General features: G+C 36.7%; 1 protein-coding gene and 2 long non-coding RNA genes across 4 annotated transcripts in view; 1 reads left to right on the top strand and 2 right to left on the bottom strand.

Annotated features, from left to right (window-relative positions):
- BNC2 (basonuclin 2) overlaps positions 1-22,440 on the top strand; it is a 458,860-nt gene that overhangs the window by 143,568 nt on the left and 292,852 nt on the right.
- On the bottom strand, positions 10,727-12,915 carry LOC116270021. Its single transcript, XR_004177887.1, has 2 exons — positions 12,840-12,915; positions 10,727-10,829 (listed from the first exon to the last, which is right to left on the bottom strand). It is a non-coding gene; the product is annotated as an uncharacterized LOC116270021 (long non-coding RNA).
- LOC103878314 lies at positions 12,981-20,810 on the bottom strand. Of its 2 annotated transcripts, none has more exons than XR_004177886.1 (3): positions 20,690-20,810; positions 14,376-14,481; positions 12,981-13,049 (listed from the first exon to the last, which is right to left on the bottom strand). It is a non-coding gene; the product is annotated as an uncharacterized LOC103878314 (long non-coding RNA). The 2 variants fall into 2 exon arrangements; XR_001895848.3 differs by lacking the exon at positions 20,690-20,810 and adding an exon at positions 19,001-19,077.

Raw genomic sequence — 22,440 nt, 5'->3', positions numbered from 1 at the left:
AAATGCAATCAACATAAACCCAATAAGTAACTCTTCATGTGCAATTTCCCATTCTTTCAAGTGAAAAGTTCATTTCCACATAGAGATGCTCCTTGTCACTACAGAGTGCTATGAGAGGTGTTTTCTGCGACGCATCCCTGCCTGGGTGGCTTTCTCATAGCTGGAATGCAGAGTGTTTTCGCTAACCTTAGTACCAAATAACTTGTGCCTCACTTTTAAAATTAGATGTCACCTTCAGGGTTTTCCTTGAGTTAGTGGAGGCCGCGCGCGCGCGCGTGTGTGTGTGTGTGTGTGTGTGTGTGTGTTAGAAGGGAAGATTGGCTTAGGTCTCCCTCTAGTTAGAAAAGAGTTAATAAAACCAGATAGAGATAATGATCAACTGATAAATGGCTATTGAGCCACATAGATGGTGTTAGATTGCTTATTTGGCACTAGCCCATTTCCAAGTAGATTTGAATCTAAGGAGATTTTGTCATGGAAAACATTTTAGCTAAAAAACAAATAAAAGTAAATAATATAAATGATGGGTCAGAATTAGGAAAATTTATGATGTCTTTGATCCAGCTATCTGTGTGGATATTTTGTGTGTACCTGTGTGTGCATATATGTGTAATGGTGAGCATCAGTGACTATATGGAGAGAATAGAAATGTAGGGAACTAATTTATGCTTAATTGATGCTATTAAAAGTATATAATATTATGCTATTTATGAAATAAAGTAGTACAACAAAGGGAGAGAAATCACAGTTTTAAATATGTTTATTTTTTGGTTTTGATGTAGTTAGCAATCACTCCTACCCCCCCAACTCACGTTTTTCTATCATGGTCACTAAATGTTTGCCTCTTGTGCATTTTTGGAAAGTATGTAAGAGAGGATATGAGCTTACATGTTTTTTCTCTTCAAGATGACATTTTAGTTTGTATAAATATTACATAAACTTAAGTTCAAACTATGTAAGTGAAAGTATGTGTGCTGTTCATATTTAATATGTTTGTTTTTCTTACCTATAATTCATCAGCAATGCTGATTCAGCACGTGTGTGTGTGTGAGAGAGACTTACTGAAATTATATCTCTGATATCTCTTGAAGCCAGCCATTTCAATGAATATTACTTTCAATATATACAGTTAAGCCAGCTTTTGTTACAGGTAAAAGTTTTTCCAATTTAATCAAATATGTAGAATTCTGTATATCTCATTTCTGAGGCATCATAAAGAGGTTTCTCTAGATTATGATTATTTTATTTCTAAGTAATATTTACTTAGCTTATGAAATGAATAAAATTTATTGGGTTATATTTCTTATAAAGTTTTCTTTAATAGTATAAAAACTAATATTTTCCTGATTATTTAGACATTTGAAAAGTCTGACTAGTAGGGCTGCTAATAAAAGCTTTCAAAACTGAGTTACAGATAATTTACCACCAGTACTTAACTACAGAAAAACTTGTGGGAAATGTCTCATGAATACTGAAATTTAATAATCTGGTTTTATGTGTTCTATAAGTAAACTGGGAAGTAGGGATACAAAAATCTTTGTCTTTTGTTTCATATGAACAAAGTTGGATCTGCTTAAATGTATATCTTTCATTCTGTCTAATAGTAACAAACATCATAGGCTGAAGCCAATTTGGATTTAGTGGCATTAAGTATGTGCCCCTAAAGTTCAAGTTAAGACTATTTGACTACAGTTTCCTGTGCCTGTACATTTTTTCTTCTATATTGAAGTATGATTTTCTCAAATTATTTCTATGTATATGGCTGAATATTTGAGAACCTTAAAGGGTATGACACTTGTGTAAAGGGAGTTCTTCTTTGGATCAGTTTGATCAGTGACAGGTGGAGAATGAACCTTATTTTGCCTATTTTAGTTTCACAAGGTACTGTTAAAAGCAAAAAATAAGGCTTGCTTTTTCAAGTTTTTTTTTTTTTAATCACACTTGAGGCAATTTTTCTATTTGTATAAATATTCTATGCATTTGAGAGAATAGTAAATAAAATTCTTGTAGCTATCTCTATTTAAAAATCTTTTCAGAAAGGAAACCATACAGGTAAATAGCTATAGCCCACATTTAATGTGTTACTAGAGACATTTACCTTTTGTTATTGGCGAGGTATATTTAACCTGTTTCAAATAAAATGTAGATCCCTTAATAAGGTATTTTTTCATACTTGAATGAAATACTAAGTTAGAATTATAAATGACTCTGCATCATTATGTAGTAATTTAGGATTCACCCGATGATGTAACAAAATTAACAACATAATTTCATTGTGAAACTGTGTCTTATTAAAGAACAACTGTCTGACATTCTCTTACAGTTGCTTTATTTAACTTCATGCAAATATTATTAGTAGTGACATTTTTCTATTGTGCATTAGATTCTCTCATTAGCATGATGTGTTAGTTATCACCAGAGAAATCATTTTCTAGATAGGTGAGGGGCAAACCAAGAAAGCTAAAAATTAAATCAACGATTTACATTAATACCAGAGCGTCTGCTCACCAGAGATACGACAGAGTAAAAGCAAACTTTCTTACTAATATAAAAATCTAGCACCTTTCAGAGAAATGATAAATAAAATATATTATAAGAAATGTATAATAACATTGCTAGAATCCATGTAAAAGAGTGCTCAATATGAATTTTCTTCAAGAATTTTTTTTTCTATTCATATAGGCCACCAATCTCAGTTTCTGGAATCTATATTTTTAAATGAAAATGGTTTTGTTCCTACCCCCAATTTTTTTGAGTATTTATTCACTAGTCATTTAAAAGGCATATATATAGTATTACGAGTCAGACACCTAATTGTACATAGTGGTTTGGGTCTTCTTTATAGTTCATACAACACATTTTTATTCCAAACTCTGTCCCACTCAAATAGACATCCTTTTTTACATAGGATGTATATTCTTATTTAATCAAAGTCCTGAGTAAAGCAGTTGATAGTTAATGGTCTTTGAAAACGACTTTCATTGCCAGGCGTCATCCATCCCTAGCTTGCTTTCTGCAGTTTTCTCCCTTTTTACTCCCTTCCTTACAGTTAGTGTGTTTGGATGATCTTGTCTTACTGAAAAAGGATTAAATTGACTAAACTTGTGGTCTTAATGCTGAAATAAATATTTATATTATATTAAGAGGCATGCAGTTTTAGCCTGTTGAATTACTGGGCTACTACCTCCACTTTAGGCCCCTCTTAATTTGAGTGGTAATGTTATATTTGAATTATAGACATATATTCAAATATAATTCTCAGTATATTTTCTGATAACATAACACTAAAGTAGGAATATTTAGGTATTTGTATTTGTTAAGATACAAATTGTAGGATAGAGACAGGTGCTTGGTTTTGTCCTAAACTTTGAAGGTCTGTAGATAACATGCAGACAAAACGTAAGAGATACTGTCTCATTTGTAATGCAGTGGGAAAGTAATAGTTTATGTGTGTGGTATTCTATGTACATGTAAGCAATGCAGATAAAGCATGCACAAACATTCTCAGATACGTATTTTGTATATGTTAAAAATCTGTGCACAAATTTGAAGTTTATTTTCAACATGATTCATTTAAATGAATTTGAACACAGTAGGTGATCATTTTGAAATTATTTAATTTTCTCACCTTTCTGTCATCTGCAAACAGGTCCATTATGTTTGTGTAATTTGTAAAGCCTTTTGCTAAGGTGAGCCAAGTAACCGCAGTTGAAAAATAAATCCCTCTAAGGTGCAGATATCTTATCTATAATTGTAGGTATTTTTTATAATTATATTTATGAGTGTATATTCACATTCACTGATAAATCCAATTATTCATGCATAGCTTTATGGAAATCTGATTAATGCAGTGACAGGACAGATTTGGGCTACCACAGCAGCACATCCTCCCACTCCCATGTCAGGGTTAAGAGCCACAGCAAATCCTCCCTAACTAATTAGATGCTGAGTAAGGCATCTCTGAGAAGTTGGGGCTGAAGCGAATGGGTCACAACCAAGGCAGGATTGCAAGGACTCCAGTGATAGTGAAAGCATACAAGTTTGCCAGGTCGTTGTGACACAGGGAGCTGATTCCAAAGGAACAGTCCGTTACAGATAGTGAGCTGGCGTCATCCACTTGAATGAAAAACACAAATTCTAGTGCCTCCCTCTCTCTACCTTGTATGCCTTACACACACTCAAAGAAAGTTGCGTTGGGTGTCTGCCGTTATCTATCTGCAAAGCTTTTGAGAGGATTTTCCTTATAAACATGAATAGCTAATGATTCTGTGCAGCTCAAGAGGTATTTTCTGAACTTGGCACTCTAGATTAGCACATATATCAAAAGGAAAGAGGAAAAGAAATTGGAATTTGCTTTTACCTTGTGTCCATAATTTGAACCATGGTGTTTGAATCAATCTAGGAATTAACTCCTTTTTCCCCAAAGAGTGCTGCCAGAGAACTTTGTGGTTGTAGGAAAAAAACAGAGTGAATCGGATGGGTTGACTTTTTCAGTGAGAGAAATTTTCTGTGGGATTCCCTGCTTGTTATTGTCCAAAAAACATGGAATATAATGGTTCCAAGATTTCCTTTCACGTGAGGTTTGGAGCCTGGTTTGTTATGCGTGTAGAAATGATTCACCATTTGAAAATCCTCTTGTACCTTTGGTGGTATGCTTTTGTGGTCTGTTTATGGTGCTGCTCAGTGACCACCCTTCTCCAGGCCTTGGTCAGAAGATTGTTTGGGGGTCCTAGGAAATGCTGGATCTCACTACTGTCTGCCAAAGCTCATGCCATTTTTTATTTCCAGAAAAGCAACTGGCTTCTACATATTGCTGGGTGATCTTCATCTACTGAAGGACCCCAGAGACAGGGAGAAAGGGAGTCAAAGACCCTTTCAAGAAACTCTGACATTTATTTTTAAGCTTTAGAGAAATAAAGGAAAAGAGACATAATTCAGGAACAACAGCCTTTATATCCTCATATAGAAACAAAACATTGGGTAATAGAGGGAATGTTTTCCTATAAGAAAAACTAGTAAAGATGTAGGAAAAATATGATGAAAAAAATCTGCTAAGCAGCTCAAGGTCTAAGAAGTTTTAAAATGTGCAGATGACATCCCAGAAATGATGTCTGGGGCCATGACATCCAGGGTCTCCACATTTCCTCCTCATTGAGCCTGACCTGTACTGCCATCTTCCTCCCCAGGTTTAAAGAAAGTTTAACGAATAGGAAAAATAAAAGTATTGATTATTTTTTAATTTGTACATTCCCCTGTAGGAAGCCTCGCAGATTTCACAGTGTGCATTCAAACCCTCAGGTGAAAAATTTATGACTGGAGTTCATTTGGGTGAAGACAGTGTGCAGTGTCATTCTGTTCAAATGCTGTATGTAGCATTTCATGCCACAAAGTGCAGAGATCAGGGGAAGAGAGGAATCTCTGTATGTTTTCTTCATTCACAGAGCTTTCTTTAATGGAAATGCTTGTGGAAAAACAACACATTACTCAAACTGGCTAGTTTAGGAACCAGATTCTCAGCTTATTAATCATCATTCCAATTAAAAAAAAGAATTGATCCTTTAACAACAAAATAATATCCTTTTGTTTTTCTTTAATTAAGCCCATCAGTTTTTAATTTCTCTCTGTAAAGAAAATGAAAATAATCTTGAACAGTAGGAAGTTACTCATTGAAACAACTGATTCTCTTGAGCATATCTGACGTCTTATTTACTCAATACTTTTGAAGTGTAATGTTATTTCGCTACTGTCTTTAGGGTTTATGTGTCATTGAGTGGTGTTGATTTATAAATCTCATTCCTATTTGGTTGGCAGAAATTTGCTTAATGACCTAAATACAAGGTTATTCTGTTCCTATTTCCTTTCTCATAGAGGTAGTTTCTTTCTCACTTTATTCTCTTTTCTTCTCATCTCTCTTATTCTGAATTCCTCCTTACTTTCACTGGCCCTTTTTGCCCTAATAGAAGAGAATCGAAATGCACCTGACACGTAAAAGTAATTGAATAAATACCCTCTTGCCAATATATCATTCTAGCAGAGGAATGAGAGAGAGGTGCCACCCTCAGGTGTGGTCCTCTGTGAGTGCTGACAGGACTGTCCCGAGTGTTGCTGTAGAAGGGTTCTTTAAGTAAGGGCATGATAAAAACGTGTAACCAGGGGCCCCGGCTTATCATTCAGAGGTGCTGAAAGGCAGCTCAATTTGATCCTTAGCCTGTATAAGAAAGTACTTAGATGAAGAGAGATTTTGCTTTACTTTTTTCTTCTTTTAAAAACGTAATTCTTGAATTTATTATTTTGTGCAGTTAGACTTCTACACGAGCTTATTTCCCTAGAAGAAGGAAAAGATACCAAGGGCAGTGCAGTAGGTTGAAGGGATGACTCTTTCAGACAAACTGCAGCTAATAAGAGTTAACGGAAACATTTAAAAAAGGAATTGAAATGATGGTAGGGCCAGTATTAATGGATGGTATTATGAAAAAAATTTAAAGCATGCAGTATACATAACACATGAGGAGGATTCACTCCTGTTTTGTATTTAATAAATTTTAACCCATTGTCTCACAAGGCATAGAGATTGTTAAAATTGACAAGACTGAAACATATTCTGTACGGGAAAGACATAGCTTTCAGTATTGTACCTGCTGTGCGTTTTTGAGACTGTCACGAATTTTTCAACTTTGTTAAGGTGTCCTTTAGTGGCTATTGGTTCTCTAGACAGTTCTTCAGAACTCACATTTTATGATCGGAGTGCCTAAACTGGGTGTCTGAAAAGAAAGATAGCAGGTTAGTGAATGTTTTACATGGCAACAAATAATTGCTTTCAGCTGGCTTAACATAATAACAAAACTAATATTAAAATGAGAATCTCCATTAGAGGGATTTAATAATTTTTTTTTCCCTTTCCATTAACATTTAAATCAAGAAGGATTTCATTGGTTTAAATCATTAGGGTGGCTATTTGGGACACCTGATCAGGCATAGATAAAGAAAGCTGCCCACTACTGTGCCCTCTGCCAGTGCTGGAGCTCAGTGGACATGGCTGGGATGTCACCTGCAAGATATGGGGTGTAATTATACACTGAGCATATTCATGAGAGTGTCCCTGAGTGAGAATGCCTGCAAACATTCTCTTTGTTGACCTCATGCCAGAACCTAACTTGAAGTCAGCGAGGTTAGCTGCTGTTTAATATTGCTTTTCTTTTATTCTTTCTTTTTTAGATATAAATATTAGAGTATCAGAAAGAACCAAAACCAAAGTCTGGCTGTGAACTTTGTGGAAGGACTTATTGTCTTGCTCTGGGAAGTACTAAAAATCCCATATTGCCACATTACGGTAGTGCATTTATATGTAATGTGTAGACATGCAGAAAGTGTATGCCTGCTTTATTGGTTGGCGGTGACAATTAGGTGATTTAATTCTATGTAGGTTGAGGATTTGCTAATGGCTGCCTCAGAGGCAATGAGTGTGTATGGATGGCTTTCCCCAAAGAGGCATTCCCTATCCTAAGAATCTTGTAATTATTCCTTATACTATGCTATATAGCCTTTTTTCTTTCTTGACTATAGCTTTTTGGTGAAACTCAGTGTCATTCATTGGAAAATAGCATGATTGTTTCTTATTTTGTGAATAGCCATTTTCAACAAGTGAGAGGCTACAGCTTACTTCCAATAAATTAGAATTACGCTAGGATAGAGACACCGGGATGATTCTCTCTGACTCAAATTTCAGATGTCTCATAATTTCCCTTTCTAGCCACTTTTCTTTGTTCTCTTGGACAACTTTGGAAAGTAATCATGGGACTGAATAGAGCTTAAAATATGTTACCAGTCCTGTTATTACTAAGTATTGCTCATTGTGGAGAAGGGTTTTTTCATTTTTACTTTATTTTTGTCATTTATTATAATGTAAGTAGGAAGGAATAAGAAGAATTCAGAGTCCAACATCTGGGAGAGCTTGTTTCAGTAGCCAGCCAGGAAGCCAGAAAACTGGCCTCATACAGGTGAGATGTGTTATGGGAATAAGGGCCTTGTGCATTTAATGAACCCCGCCTGCTTGTCAGCTTGGTTTTTTATGCACCATTGTTGTTCAAATAAGAAAAAGAGAGTGTTCACAGCCTGTGGTGAGATTAGAGTAATGAAAATGAAGTGTTAATCTGTTGATAGGAAGCACATCCCATATCCTGCATCCCGGGCCACATTCATGCGTGTATAATATATTCCAGGTTTTCTCATGACCAGAAAAGCTTGGATATTCATTATATTGAAAACATCCTTTTAGTAAAAGTGAGAAGTTGGTTGTTTTAACTTGTGTAAATAGTTATTTTAAATAATTTCTTCATAAACCAACTGCTGCTTGCCTTCTGAGTATTCTGATAATCACTGTCCCTGTATGTGCCAGCAGTCCTGTACTTTTGATCTTTTAAATTTTTTTTACAACTGCAGAATGCTGAAATGAGCTTCAGTATAAGCCTACTTTGAGATATTCTTTTCTAGAAAGCAATGATTAATAGAAGGAGTTAAGTGACAGTAATACTTTTCTCTCCATAAAACACAGATTAACTAAAACATCCATTATCTCACACTTTATTTTTCATCTTAAAACAATAAAGTACAAACAAAAATTTGTAAATTGTGAGTCTTCCAGAACTGCTTTACATATTTGCAGTCAGCTGCCATGATGTGAAAGCTTTGGTCATCATGGGAGGGAATTTTGTATTTCATAAAATTCCCTATCTGAGATGGTATAAAAGGCAAATCAACATGAATGTAATGAAATATATGCTTTTCCTAGAATGTGTGTTTTAATTTTTGTTTTTTTTTTTTAAATCATTTTACTCAGTAATTATTTGAGAAATTTCCATTTTTTTTTTTCCCCTAAAGCTGTACACTTATAAAAAGAAAGAAAGTTTAGTCTTGGATTACAACAAGGCATTTTAAAGAAAGGAATGTGAACACTGGTTCAATGCCCTATCTATGCAAGCCATCCTATAAGATCATATCTTTAAGATGCATCCTAAGAAATGGTTTGAAGAAAAGTGTGAAAGGGGTGGGGAGAGATAAATTAACAACTGCGTTCCAGGTGTCTATTTCTAATTGCTCAAATTTCAATCACAATGGAAATTAAGGAAAAATGTTTCCCATAAGAAATATACTGTCATTCAGGCCTAAGACTACCTTTATGGAGTTCATGTGTACCGTATTTTCTTTTTTTCTGTTCACCAAGGAGTTAAGGAATGCTACAGTATGATCACTATGATTTTGTGAACTGTTTCCTTAAAGTTGTGCAAGTTGCTAAGAATCAAGAGAATTTGGGGATTAAAGTCCGATTGTGAAGTAAATTTGGCATATGTTCAGGGATTACATTCTTTAGGTAAAAATGGAAGAAAAATACTTTTCTGAAGGAAACACCTTAAAAAATAATCTTTCAAGCATGTGGTCCAATGATGAAACATAATGTAAAAACACTATACCACAGTTGATCTAAATTAGTTGGCATATGACTGGTCGTAGCCTACTTACTACAATTTGCATGATATGTAAGCATTTCTGTATTGTAGTAATACATCAGAGATAGCCTGTTTTTAATATAGTTGGATGAAATGAAAAGGCTGTTTCTTCCCCCTGCTAAATAGGGTATTTTTAATTTGTTTTAAAAATCCATTAATAGGTAGAAATGCTGTGTCGCTGTGATTGATTGGGAATAATGAAATGTAAAAGATATTCTCCTTGCAATTGCTTTCATTAAAAAAAAGTAGATATAAAGAAGTGCATGGTGACTGTGTCATAGACATCTGCTTTTAGGTAATAATCATTTGTAAAGAAATATGCCATGACTTTTTGGGTCATTTGAACCCATAATAATGTCTCTTTAATGTAAGTATAAATGTCAGATGGTAGCATACATGTGGAGTCAGTAAAGATGAATATTTGCTGTGATAATATTCATGCATCTTAAATGTTGACTTTTAAAATTTACCTTGAAGACATGTCCTATTTTCGTATTACGGTACATTTTCACTTAAGTACATGATAGCTCTAGAAAGGAAGTGTGGAAGTGTTAACATGTGAAGGAACAAAATCTGAGTAATACTTTGACATGAGCATCTATTTTGGGCTTCAGAGAAATAGGTGGCTGATTGAAAACCAATGTGAAGATCGTTGAACCACTCTGTAAGTCTAGGTCATCAGTTCTGGATTTACTATTTTAAAAAATGTTTAATTATGAAAATGAGTTTCCTTTGGTTTGCACGAATATTTCATTGAAGTGAAACTTGCTACCCATTGTCTTATATTCTGTAAACTTGTGAAATATGTATTTTTAAATCTCTGTTCTGAGAACATCCTCTTTTTTTTCCCCACAAACTCTAGAGTAGTATGACATTTTAAGGAGTGGGAGTTGCCTAAAAGGGCCATGTGGAGGTAACAAAAATTAAACAAGTACAGTGAGTCTAGTGGGGACTGTGGTGGGCCAGAAAGCTCATGTCTCGACCACAGTGAGGTAGCTGCTCCTTGTTTCCAGCCAATTGTTGCCAGGTGGGAATGTAGGCCCAGTTTGCCAGATCCACTGCTGCTGCTTTGTAATGATAAGCCAGAAATCCAGATTTTTATGTGAAATCTCCTGATTTTGAAATCTTGGCAACCTATTCAAATATTTTAAAAACTGTGTGGTCCAAACAAAACTCATCTGCAGGCTATATTCAGCCCTCTGGCTGCCAGATAGAAACCTCTGTTTTAGATAATATTTTAATGGACGAAGATAATAGTTTCATTGCATGTGATCATTCATCTTGGGAATTCCCCACTGGGATGAACCAAATTCTTCATTTTTTCCCCTGTAATTAGAAAAAAAGTTTAGTAAATATATTTCTGGTGTTGATAGTTTTGATGTATAACTTTTCTCCTTATGACCCACATTTAAAGAAAAATCAACTGTGTGGGCAAAACAAAAAAATAGTCAAAAAAATTTAAATAAAAGTAGACACGTAAGGATTTTAAAATAATTAAAGATTTCTGAATTCTGAAAATAATCTCATGATTTGTGTAAGTAATTGATGTAGATGAAAAGCTGAATTCAACTGTAAAAAGCTTTTCATCTCACCTTAAAGCGGTAGATTCTTGGCCCTGAATCTTTGTGGGATTGCTATAATTTACCAAGCAATTGATTATGATGTCACAAGGAGGAGATGGACCACCAGGGGGAAAACTTCCCCCTACTAATTCGTGCAAGGCCAATATTTTATACCTGCTTCAAGAAAACATTATTTATATTGTATAAGATGAGGTTTAAAATGACTATCTATATTTTTTGAAGGGGCTCTTTAAAAGAAATAATCTATTCATAATTGAAATTCTCCAGGCAAATCAGATATCAACATTTTCAACAGAACAGGTAATTAATTGGTTTGAATTTCAAATTGAAGGTCATCCTGTTATTGATTTACGTGGGAAAATGAAACAACATCTTGTTAAAATGATCTGCACATGGGGCCTAGGTATATCTAGGATCTTTCTAGGGTCTTGATGAACAGCATCAGGGTCTTGATGAACAGCATCACTGAACGGTGTCAGAAGCCAATCAGAAGGGAGCCCTTTCTGTTGTAAACATAGCAAGTTGTTGGTTTGTTTCCAAAACTGCAGAGAAGAACTGAACTGGAGAAAAGACCAGAGATTAACAGTTTGTGTTAGAGTAAGTCAGGTATTTCAAATCAAGTGCTGGTGCAGCTTGTAAGGAAACATCTATAAATGTGTCAGAATGATACTGGTATGCCATGTTCAAGAAGTTCAGCGTCAACACAGCGGTGACTTAATGTTTTCAGAAACCTTTCAACTGGGAATTAGATAAAATATCTACTGGGTAGCACTGAAGTAAAAGAGGTAGCAAAGAATGGAGGATAAAAGAATATACCCCTTTAGATGCTGTTAATTTTTATAAAATAACGTTTGTGCTTTATCTTTGCTAGATAGTTTTATTGTTACATATGTTAGGCTATTTCAAAGCATTCATTTCTCTCCTCTGCCGTGTTTAAACTTTTTAAGAATGGTGTAATGTAAAGGTAACACAGACGAAGTGGGTGGCAGACATTCTGCCTTTCTAAAGTAAACTGAAATTAGTATTTTTTTGGTGGTTGGGGGGAGACAAGGTGTGGTTCTGTGGCCCAGGCCGGAGCACAGCGGTAAGATCTGGGCTCATGGCCAGCCTCCACCTCTGCCGCCCAGGGGCAAGCAATCCCCTTACCTCAGTCTCCTGAGTACCTGGAATATAGATACACGCCACCATGCCTAGATGATTTTTGTATTTTTTGTGTAGATAACAGTTTTGCCATATTGCCCAGGCTGGGCTCGAACTCCTGAGCTCAAGCGATCTGCCTACCTCGGCCTCCCAAAGTGCTGGGATTAGAAGCAGGAGGGCACCACGCCCAGCCAAAACTGAGTAAGTATTTTAATTTTAGCTGCACTAACTAGGTTGGAAACTTAATACAGCTTATTCTTACAGTTCAAAGTAAAATTCTTAATAAAAAAAAAAAAAAAAGGGTCGTGGGGGATGTCTTCCATTCTAAATACCCTGGAGCTGTTAGTGCAGTTATTTCTAAGTTGACATACTTTTGTATAGGCATGACAGTGGCACCAACCATCTACATTAAGCCTTAACATTCCACAGAGCCATTTCAAGTTTATTATGAGCTTCAAAGCCTGCACATCCCTAAGAGAATATCAAGTTTAAGCATGTCACTTTGCCATAGTCACAGTTAACTTTCTTGAAAAACAAAAGTGCCTTTTCCTAGGCAGGTTTTCTACAGATTATCCTTGAAAATTTCCCAGTTCAGTACAGTCATTTTTCTTACCCATTGTTTCTGCACCCTTGAGTTCTGTAGATTTATCCTGTTGGCGATGGTTGGAAACTACCTCCAAATTAAAGTAGTATCGGTCACAGTTTGTTTAAAGGTCTATGACTGTCAATATCCCTTTGCAGCTTTATTCCTAGAGCTCAAGACATTGATCCCATTTTACTCGTTTCCACCTGGGTTTCCATTGCAGTCCTTAAAAAAATGTAGCTGGGGAGAAAAGGAACATGTGAAACATGTGAAATTGCTAATGCTGTCCTAGTACGTGAGAATTTCCCGCCATGGAAGCCTCCACAGGGAAGACCATGGGCCTGCTCAGCCTGATCTTAGGTACACTGCTTCTCTTCTTAGGGAAAGGAATTCCCCATTTCCTGAATGTGAAACGCCTACCCTTTTGGAGCCTCCTAGTCTTTAGTTCCTACCTCAGTTAATAAACCATCCCTGTCTATGCCTTGCATCTCAGAGATGGAATTTGACGGACTAGTCAGCATTGCAAAGGTCACCCTAAAGCTATTGGCAGAATACACTGCCCTTTGTTGCTCAGTGATGATAATGCTACTGTAGCAGTTAACTGGATGTATTAGACTGAGCTACTTTTCCAGAATACCAAATTATCTGTTTATTTCTTTTAAACACCTGATAAAATGCCCATTCACAAGCTGTCTCAAGTGTGTTTTCAAAAGGGATCTTAATGATAGTGAAATATCACTGCTTTGGCCTCAGAAGAGATAGTCTGTGCAGTATGTGTGTCCGTTGTGTTGTTTTGCTTCCATGAAAATACTTCTAAAATTTATACTCATCTTTTAGTGTTTCTGTTGTCTGAAACTAATCATGTTCCAACAAGTTTGAAAATTCAAGGTGTTCAAAAACAGTTTTATTTACATTTTGTCTTCTGTTAGTACAGTAGTACTCTAAGATGTTACGAATTCCTTTTTTTTGGAAAAAATCTTATAAAACTTCATTACCTTTCCCGTTACTTCCCACAACTATAAAATGTGGAAATAACATTTTTGACTTTAGGTTATAACTTTACACGTAGTGTAAAAATGGATTTCACCATCTTTTTATATCTTTAAATCTACTCACAATTTGCTTACTGAAATTATATTCAGTATTTATTACTGCTTAAATTATATTCAGAATTATAGAAGAACAATTAACAAGTGATCATGCTACTTGAAGCAGGGGAGCTATACTTGAAATACTTTTGTGTTTTGCCTGTGTAAACTGATTTTGTGACACCACAGTGCAGCCTTGATATAATTTTTTGTACACAGGTAACATTTTTGTCTTGGTTCTCACCTAAATAAAACTGAGTAATGATCCAAATAAGGTGTTTGTGACTTCCACTAGTTATTTTCACTTATGCATGTATTTTGTACTAATTACACTCCTAAATGATTTGCCACATGCTCTTCTATCCTATAGTTCTGTTTTGTCCTAATCAGATTGGGTGAGCGATTAGGGATTTAAAATCACTACTTCTTTAGTCTCAAAATGAGTAAGTGAGGACTCAGATAAATACCTTTAATTTACCTTTTAGTATTTTTGAATAAAGCAGACTCTGTCCTGCCTTCCTTTCATGCATGGATTCATTATTTCTTACTGAGCTAGACAAGCACATCTGAAGTAGAATATATTCCTTTTCTCCAGAATAATAGAATGAAATCAGTGATCAAGTAATTTTTCATTTCAGTAATTCAGCAATCAATGGAAACAAAACAAAATGAGTTAGGATAAAATAGTTTGCATTAAGCTCAGACATCGAACAATATTTGAAAACAAAGTATCACTATAGTTTTGTGCTGTAGATTTTTCCTGACCTAAGTGATTGTTGAAAGGACTTTCGCTAACTTAGAGGTATATTTATCTTAGAACAATAATCACTTCATTCTGTTCTCTTTTTTTTCTAGTTGCCCCATTCTCCAGACCTTTCAAAAACTTTTTAAGTGGATGTAAATTCCGTTTTAATTAGAGCAGTGCAGTCTAATACTGCAACTAGCCAGGAATGGAAGAAACATGCTGGAAGTTAATACAACCCAAATCAACCATAGCCAGATAATTCCCCTGATCTTTGTAACAACCCCCCTTCCCCACCTCCACAATTAAATGACCCTGTTGTTCTGTAGTTTCAACAAGACATTTAAGGTTCATTTAAAAAAATGATCATCCTTTACAGGATTCTTTGCTCTTGCGTTTCTCTTTCTTTCTTCCCCTTGCCACACAGCTGTCACTGGTATAGGAGAAAGATTGGGGGGAGGGGAGGAGGAGGAAGCCCTGCTCAAATCGTGTCACGTAGCACTAATTCATCTGCTCTCATTAGAGGGAGCGAGGGACAGCAGTGATGGCCAAGAGCTGCACTCCACACATGACACGCGAACAGTTTGGGGAATAGAAAATTGCTTTCTCAGGAAGCCCAGCCAATTAAGGACTTGACCATATTGAATGTCAAGTGTTAATTTAGGTTTTTCTTCATTTTCCCAGTAGTAATGCGGGTCCTGTGATGAGCAAATACATGTCAAGTAAAAGTTGATTGCATGAAGGACCCGGGTATTATATGTCACTGACAAGTCACAAATGTACTGAAGTCTTTTAACCCCTTAGGTGAGTTGGGAGGGGGAGGGGAGAATGGGATTAATGGTACCATAATGATAAGAATAGATAGTTTATGTGGGGGTAACTTGGATGGGACAGACAGGAATGGTAATTCATGCAAAAACTTGGGGATAGGACAAATCCTACTCTGAGGGCATAAATAGAGACCCTTGAAAAGCACACGTACATATATATAAAATTCCCATTGCAAACACACTGCTCAGAATGTATGTTCAGTCTCCTCAGATTTTATGAAAAAGGAAAGTAGTGTACTATATGGTCATGAACCAAGAAATTCCTTATTAATTATCTCATTTGAAAGTAAGATAACATTCATTAAGTAATCACACTGTTTTGGATATTTTAGCCCTTTGACTCAATGCCACTGTGATGTTTCTGGCTATTTTTTTTTTTTTTTGGAGACGGAGTCTTGCTTTCTCGCCCAGGCTGGGGTGCAGTGGCCAGATCTCAGCTCACTGCAAGCTCCACCTCCCGGGTTTACGCCATTCTCCTGCCTCAGCCTCCCGAGTAGCTGGGACTACAGGCGCCTGCCACCTCACCCGGCTAGTTTTTTGTATTTTTTAGTAGAGATGGGGTTTCACCATGTTAGCCAGGATGGTCTCGATCTCCTGACCTCGTGATCCACCCGTCTCGGCCTCCCAAAGTGCTGGGATTACAGGCTTGAGCCACCGCGCCCGGCCTGTTTCTGGCTATTTACCTGTAATTTCAGTCTCTAATATTTATTTTCAAAATGGACTCAGTGTGATGCATGTCATTGGAAAGATGCAAAACGTTAAGACTGAAAGAATGTTTGTTTTCTGTCTTGAGTATCTTTATAAGGTGTTGTTTAACCAATAGAAACTGGTGAAAGGTCCATCATTGTCATTCATTTCTTTTTGTGCCCAGGTGTAGGAGGGAAGAGATTCAAGCTTCAGCAAGTGAAGTAACTTTTTTTTTTAAAACTAAATGTTGAACGTTGCCCGTCATGTTTAGCATCTCATTTCCATTCATCAGCATTCATTTACATATGAATGTCTTGAAAATAAGAGAATGTCTGTTTCTGTTGCAATTGTACATATAGCAAATAAAAAATGCCCTCAGTTTAGAATACTGCTGTGTGTAGTCTGGGCAGTCTTAAACTTAGAAGTTATTCAAAATTGGGCCTTTTTCCCCTTTTTACCTATAACCACTTTTCTCGTTCATATCTTTGAAGGCGTAATCTTAATTAAAACACTTTCTTGAAATGTGCTCTCTTCTATTCCAAAATTTTAACGCACTTGCCTTTGTGTGTTGACAATGCTTACACTTTGAAAATTTAAGTCTGATAATACTTTAATTTTGGCAACAAAACTTACTAACGTAGTCTGTCTCTCCCACAGGTTAGAAACTGTGCAGTCATTATATTAAAAGTTAACTAAATTTTGTTAAGGAATAATTAGGAAACAATTCCAAGAATTTGATGTTTAATAAAATAGGTTTTTCTTGAGAAAGAAATAGTCCCTCTAATGAGGCTCCTAAATGCTGGGCTGGAATCTGAGTTCTTTAACATCTCTCCTCCCTGTCTCAAAACTAACCAAACAAAATCCGCTTAACTCCCTCTTCCCTTCCTATTTTGATAAGCTTTGTGGAACTGTGGTGGCATTGCAAGTGTACTGTTTAATTAAAATCCAATTGTCAGCAGGCCCTCTTCCGCTGGGTGTGCTGAGAGACTTAAGTAAGTTTCCATAAAGTAAATTCTGACGATGGCAGCTTGGGTTGCTGATTCAAGTTATTCCTTCTCTTCTGTGTCACTTTTGACGGATGGTACCTAATGCAATCAACCACAGGCCGAGAAAGCCTTTTCTTTGGTTGCTTTAGTAAGTGGACCAGGAGTTCCCCTCCTCCCTTCATCTCCCCTTCAGTGCCTTGCTCCCTCCTTACTGCCACCCCCACCAACACTTGAGCCCAAATAGGAGAGCGGAAAGAACAGCAGAACTACCTAGGACTGGCTGACAGGCTTTCCCTAAACCTCCATTTCCCAGTGGTGAAGCCAAAGCTGCCTCCCTTTGCGTGCGTTTTTGATAAATTTAAGAAGTCAAATCGCTGACACAGATAGATAATCCAAGTGTATAGGGTGAAGAGTTATAAATTAACACATTATTCCCTCTTAATGTGAAATACTTGAGAATGCATTTTCTCGGTCCCCTGACATCTACCCAGTGAGGGCTCGCATTGTGCTTTTCAAGTGGCATTGATTTGTTAAAGCGCTGAATTAGCATCTCAGGCCAGCTGCCTGATCCACTGTTTTGTTGTGGGGCTCCAGCTCCTCCTCTCTGCCAGCAATCCCTTTTTTTCCTTCGGTCTTCCTTTTCTTTTTCTCTCCCTTTCCCTACTGACTCTTTCTCTGCTTCTTTCCATTTTGCTCCTCCCCATCTCATTCTTATTTCTTTTTCTCTCTCACCCCGCCCTTCCTGTGGCTTGCTTTTCTCTCAGTCTGGTTTTCCTTCCATACCATCTCTTTGCTTTTCCTTCCTTCTCTCTTTTGTCCATACACATCTTGTCCTTTCTCATCTCTTTGCCTCTGAGGTTTTCCCTTATTCAGGGTTAGAGTCTGTTAACTGCCTTTGCTTGCATGTGCATCCTGTATGTGTGTGTTGAGGAGGGGGTTGATTTAGCCAATCCCTTGGCTCCAAATGAATCCCTGCAGAGAATAATAAATTAACATATGCCTGTTTGCACTTGGATGTCCTGTTTTTAGTAGAAGTTGATGAGAAAAATCTCACCTATTTTGCTTTCTAGAAATTAAAAGGTAACTTACAGAACTTTAAAACTCATATTTCTAAATGCCATTTGACACAGTAAAGTTTTCTTTTGGCTCAAGGAAAATGGAAATCACTGCTGGTTATCACAGATTTGATCTACTTACATGGTACCCACCAAAATAAATTAACATTTCTATAAAACTTTGGGATTTTTTTTGCAACTTTTTAAATTTCAGTGTACGTACTGATACAACGTTTTTTCATTAGCAGGTTCTGTATTGTTCTGATTCCACTTATTTGTACTGGTACAATTTCATATAAAATAGTTTTCACTGTTGTATTTGTAGCATGCTCTGATTTCCTAATATGTGATGCATCACTATACCATAGTAGTGAATACTTAGATTATAAAATTACTTGGGCCAGGCATGGTGGCTTACACCTGTAATCCTAGCACTTTGGGAGGCTGAGATATGCATATCACCTCAGGTCAGGGGTTCGCGACTAGCCTGGCCAACATGGTGAAACCCTGTCTCTCCTAAAAATACAAAAATTAGCCGGGTGTGGTGGCACATGCCTGTAGTCCCAGCTACTTAGGAGGCTGAGGCAGGAGAATCGCTTGAACCTGGGAGGTGGAGGTTGCAATGAGCTGAAACCACGCCACTGCACTCCAGCCTGGGCAACAGAGTGAGACTCCATCTTAATAATAATAATAATAATAATAATAACAACTTGGCAACTTGTTTAGAAATAAAATGAGATTGCTTATCCTTCTTTTAGTGATGTATCCCAAAGTTGCAGAGGTCTTCAGAGGAGATGTATTACCATGGAGAGGGTTACATGTCCTGCAGGTGCAACTTCACAGACCTCTTTTCATAGGCCTCGGTTCATCCTTAGAATGTTGGTCCAAGATACTTTGGTGTCACTGTGTTGATTAACTTGATATAAGAAGAAAAGTATATCTGTTTGGACTAAAATAGAAATTCACCTCTGTAATTTTAATCTCATGGCATCACTTGATTCTTCCTTCAATTTTACTGGGTTTCACTCTAATAACTTCACACTAGTAACATCAAAATTGGAATTTGAATATGCACATTGATAATAAATCAGATTACTTGAAAAAATCAAATGTCTATTACTGTATTTTACATAGATTAAACCGACAATTTGGTTTCAGCATTTACATTTTGAAATGGAAATGTTTCACATAGGTTTTGGTAACCTTTGCTTTGAGTTGAATTGATTCTCCCCTCCCCCCAGTCAAGTATAATTCCTTTTTTTTTTTTTAAATTAATTGCTGTCCTCCTCTCATGAATTAGCATGGCTTGGCTAAGGTGAAGGGATTAGAATGACTTTTCAAGGCATGATAATGTCTGTTTAAAGGAAAGAAAAAGAAAAAAGTCTTTTAACTGGGGCTTAAGACTAATTCCAGCTACTAAGGAGACAAAAATTACTCTAAAGAAGACAATTTGGTTTTATTTTATATGTGCATGTTAACTTGCTTTGAGATCATCATTTTGTATTTTAGGGTATTCTCTTAGATGAAGTAAGATGTTCTTCATTTGTTACTGAAAGGGGACATGGCCTCACTCCAGGAGATTAAAGCTGGAACACCTTCTGCCTTCTGTAGGGATAATCACAGCTCACCTGGCTGTAGCTCAAGGTCAGGGCAAAAAGAGGGGACTTTGTGCTTTTTAGAATTGCCTATGACTACAATAGAGAAGAGGAATAATAAAACAGTTGGACAAGATTGAAAGTGAATGTGCATCGTATGAAAATAGTTAATAAGATGAATGATCAGAAAAAGAAAATCTGGAATGCATCCTTTAGTGGTAGGAGAATTGGTGGTAGAAGAAAAAAGGGGTATTTTGGGGTGCAAAACTATGACCTCTGTTAACTTGCAAAAATTAATACTGTTGTGATTGGTTATAAGTTACAGGGGTACATGAGAACAGTTTTAAAATTAATAAAAACATTTGTAAACGTTTAGTATGATTTTAATTTTTCATTTGGTATACATACTTTTAAAAATAGTTCCTTGTCAGTTATGTTGCTTGGAAGACAGAACTCTCTGCACAAGCAATAAGTCAATAAATACAGTTTTTTGATCTAGTATTGTTGCTTGTTTGTTTTGTAATAATACCTTAGCATGTAAATAAAAATGGTTAAGTATAGGTGTTTTAGAATTCAGTCCCTTTGAATTTTCTCTAAACTTCTCTGGAGAAATCAGAATTGTTTTTGGCTTTGTGTTTTGTAAATCTAAATTGAATGTCACTTAAATGTGAAAGAACTGGCACCTTTGATAAGTAGTCCCCATACGAAATCATTTTGTCAGTAATTATAACATAATTATCAATGCAAATGTAAAGTTTGTTTTTTAAGAAGTCCAAAACAAACGAAGGAGGGGGAAAAAAAAAAACCCCAAGCCACACTATTATACAACTGGAGGAAAAAGCATCCCTACATTTAAACAGAAGACTTTCAATAGTAGCAGTAATAATAAGAAAGAACCTTTGGCGTCTGCCCAAGAGCCTGTTGAGAGGGAGCAGCAAATGGCCTGCGCAGTGTGTGGCTCTGCAGAAGTTCCAGGGTGACACATGCCTCACAAGCTGGTCACAATGCAAGGGGTCAGGGGTCATGTTCAAGAGCAGGGTGTTGCTGGATAAGGCTGAGGAAGCAGAGGTGGCCCCTCTGTGCTCAGTGTGTGGGTCTGTGTACTCCTTTCCCGTCAAAGCTGGCCCAGCGTGGCCAAAAAAGCGGTTCCTTGGCAGGGTTTAATGGCAGGATGATGTAGTCTGTTGTGACTAGTGCATTCCTTTCAGGTTAAACTAGGGAAATGGCATTGTGTTAAAATTCCAAGTCGCATGAATGTTTTATTGCCACAGTGCATTTAGCCCTCCGGGGGAGTGTGTGTGGCGGCTGGTGGGGGTGGGGGTGGGGGTGACTTAGAGACTCAGGAACTATCAGAAGAACACTTCCCTTGGAAAATTTTACCCACTAGCATGAAGCTGATTTGCTGTGATGGTCACTTAGAAGGGTTTCGCTTTTTCCTAAACTGTGGCTGTTTAAAGTCTTGGAGTCTGGACAATTAACAGCTGAAGAAAATATGACAAGACACACGCAAAGAGGTTGGGAGATAGAGAGGAGGAGTGCGCCAGAAAGGAGCTGAGCTGCCTTCTTGTGTAAACTGCCTGAGAGCGGGCCCCCTCCCCTGGCCTCCGTCCCTGTCCCCCCTTCCCCAAGGCTGTGTTCTGCTGTCTGCCCGAAGGCCAGGACTGATCTGTTAACCTTGCACGACTGGCTGGGAGGCCGCTGCAGCTCATGGTACTGTATGTTACCATTACTACTCCCTCATTCCTTTTCACTGGCTTTTTTTTTTTTTTTTTTAAACCATTTCTCTGTGATAACGGTTTATATTAGTCAGAGGGATATAATTTTGGAGTGCAGAAGATCCGAGTTTAAAACAAAATAAACTTTAGAATGGTACTTTTTTTTTTTTTTTTCCTTTTTGGCATTTAGAAGGGCTAAATCCAACCATGCTAATTCAATTGCAGCCAAAGGTTTTCAGTGTGATTTAAAATCAGGAGTTCTGGAAGTGGAGCAGTTGAAAGATGCAAGTCATCTGGGCTGTGGATCTCATAAAGGGACTTTGTTGTGAAACCACATGAGCATCTTCAGGTTTTTAGGATATTTTCAGTCTTTGCATTTGTTGCAGTTATATCCATTTTGCAGATTGCCCCCCAACCCCTGTCCTTCCTTAGGGAAAACTCTAGCCGTCTCATTCACTGTTGGAGTTGTTTTAGGCTTACAGTTACTGAGGGTGTGTATGATTTGACTTTAGTTGTAATCGTGCACGTTACATGTAACATTTGAACTGACTCAAGTTAATTTATAACAGATTAAAGTGTGGATGTGTGGAACAGCTTTCTGATTTTGCAGTGTGCCTTTATAAAATATTCATGTGTCTGATTTTTCCCCCAATATATAGGAGAAATATGTATTATCCTAAGATGACCTAAGTAAAGATATATTAATAATAGTTTGAATTTTACTTTTGGACTGCATTTCTCTTCAATTTCAAATACCTTAATACTTTCTTTGTTTTCATGTTCCTGTCAGATGTTATTTTTCTCTTCCTTATTAATACATATATACTTGTATATATGTGTGAATGTGTGCAGATTTTAATAACTGCCAAATAGTTATAAGAAAAAACTTGCAGAACTGCTAAGTTAGTTTTCCATTGATACATTATCAGTCAG

Source organism: Papio anubis, chromosome 13, assembly GCF_008728515.1.
Source record: "Papio anubis isolate 15944 chromosome 13, Panubis1.0, whole genome shotgun sequence".
Taxonomy (NCBI): Eukaryota; Metazoa; Chordata; class Mammalia; order Primates; family Cercopithecidae; genus Papio; species Papio anubis.
This window is presented reverse-complemented; position numbering and strand designations above follow the sequence as displayed.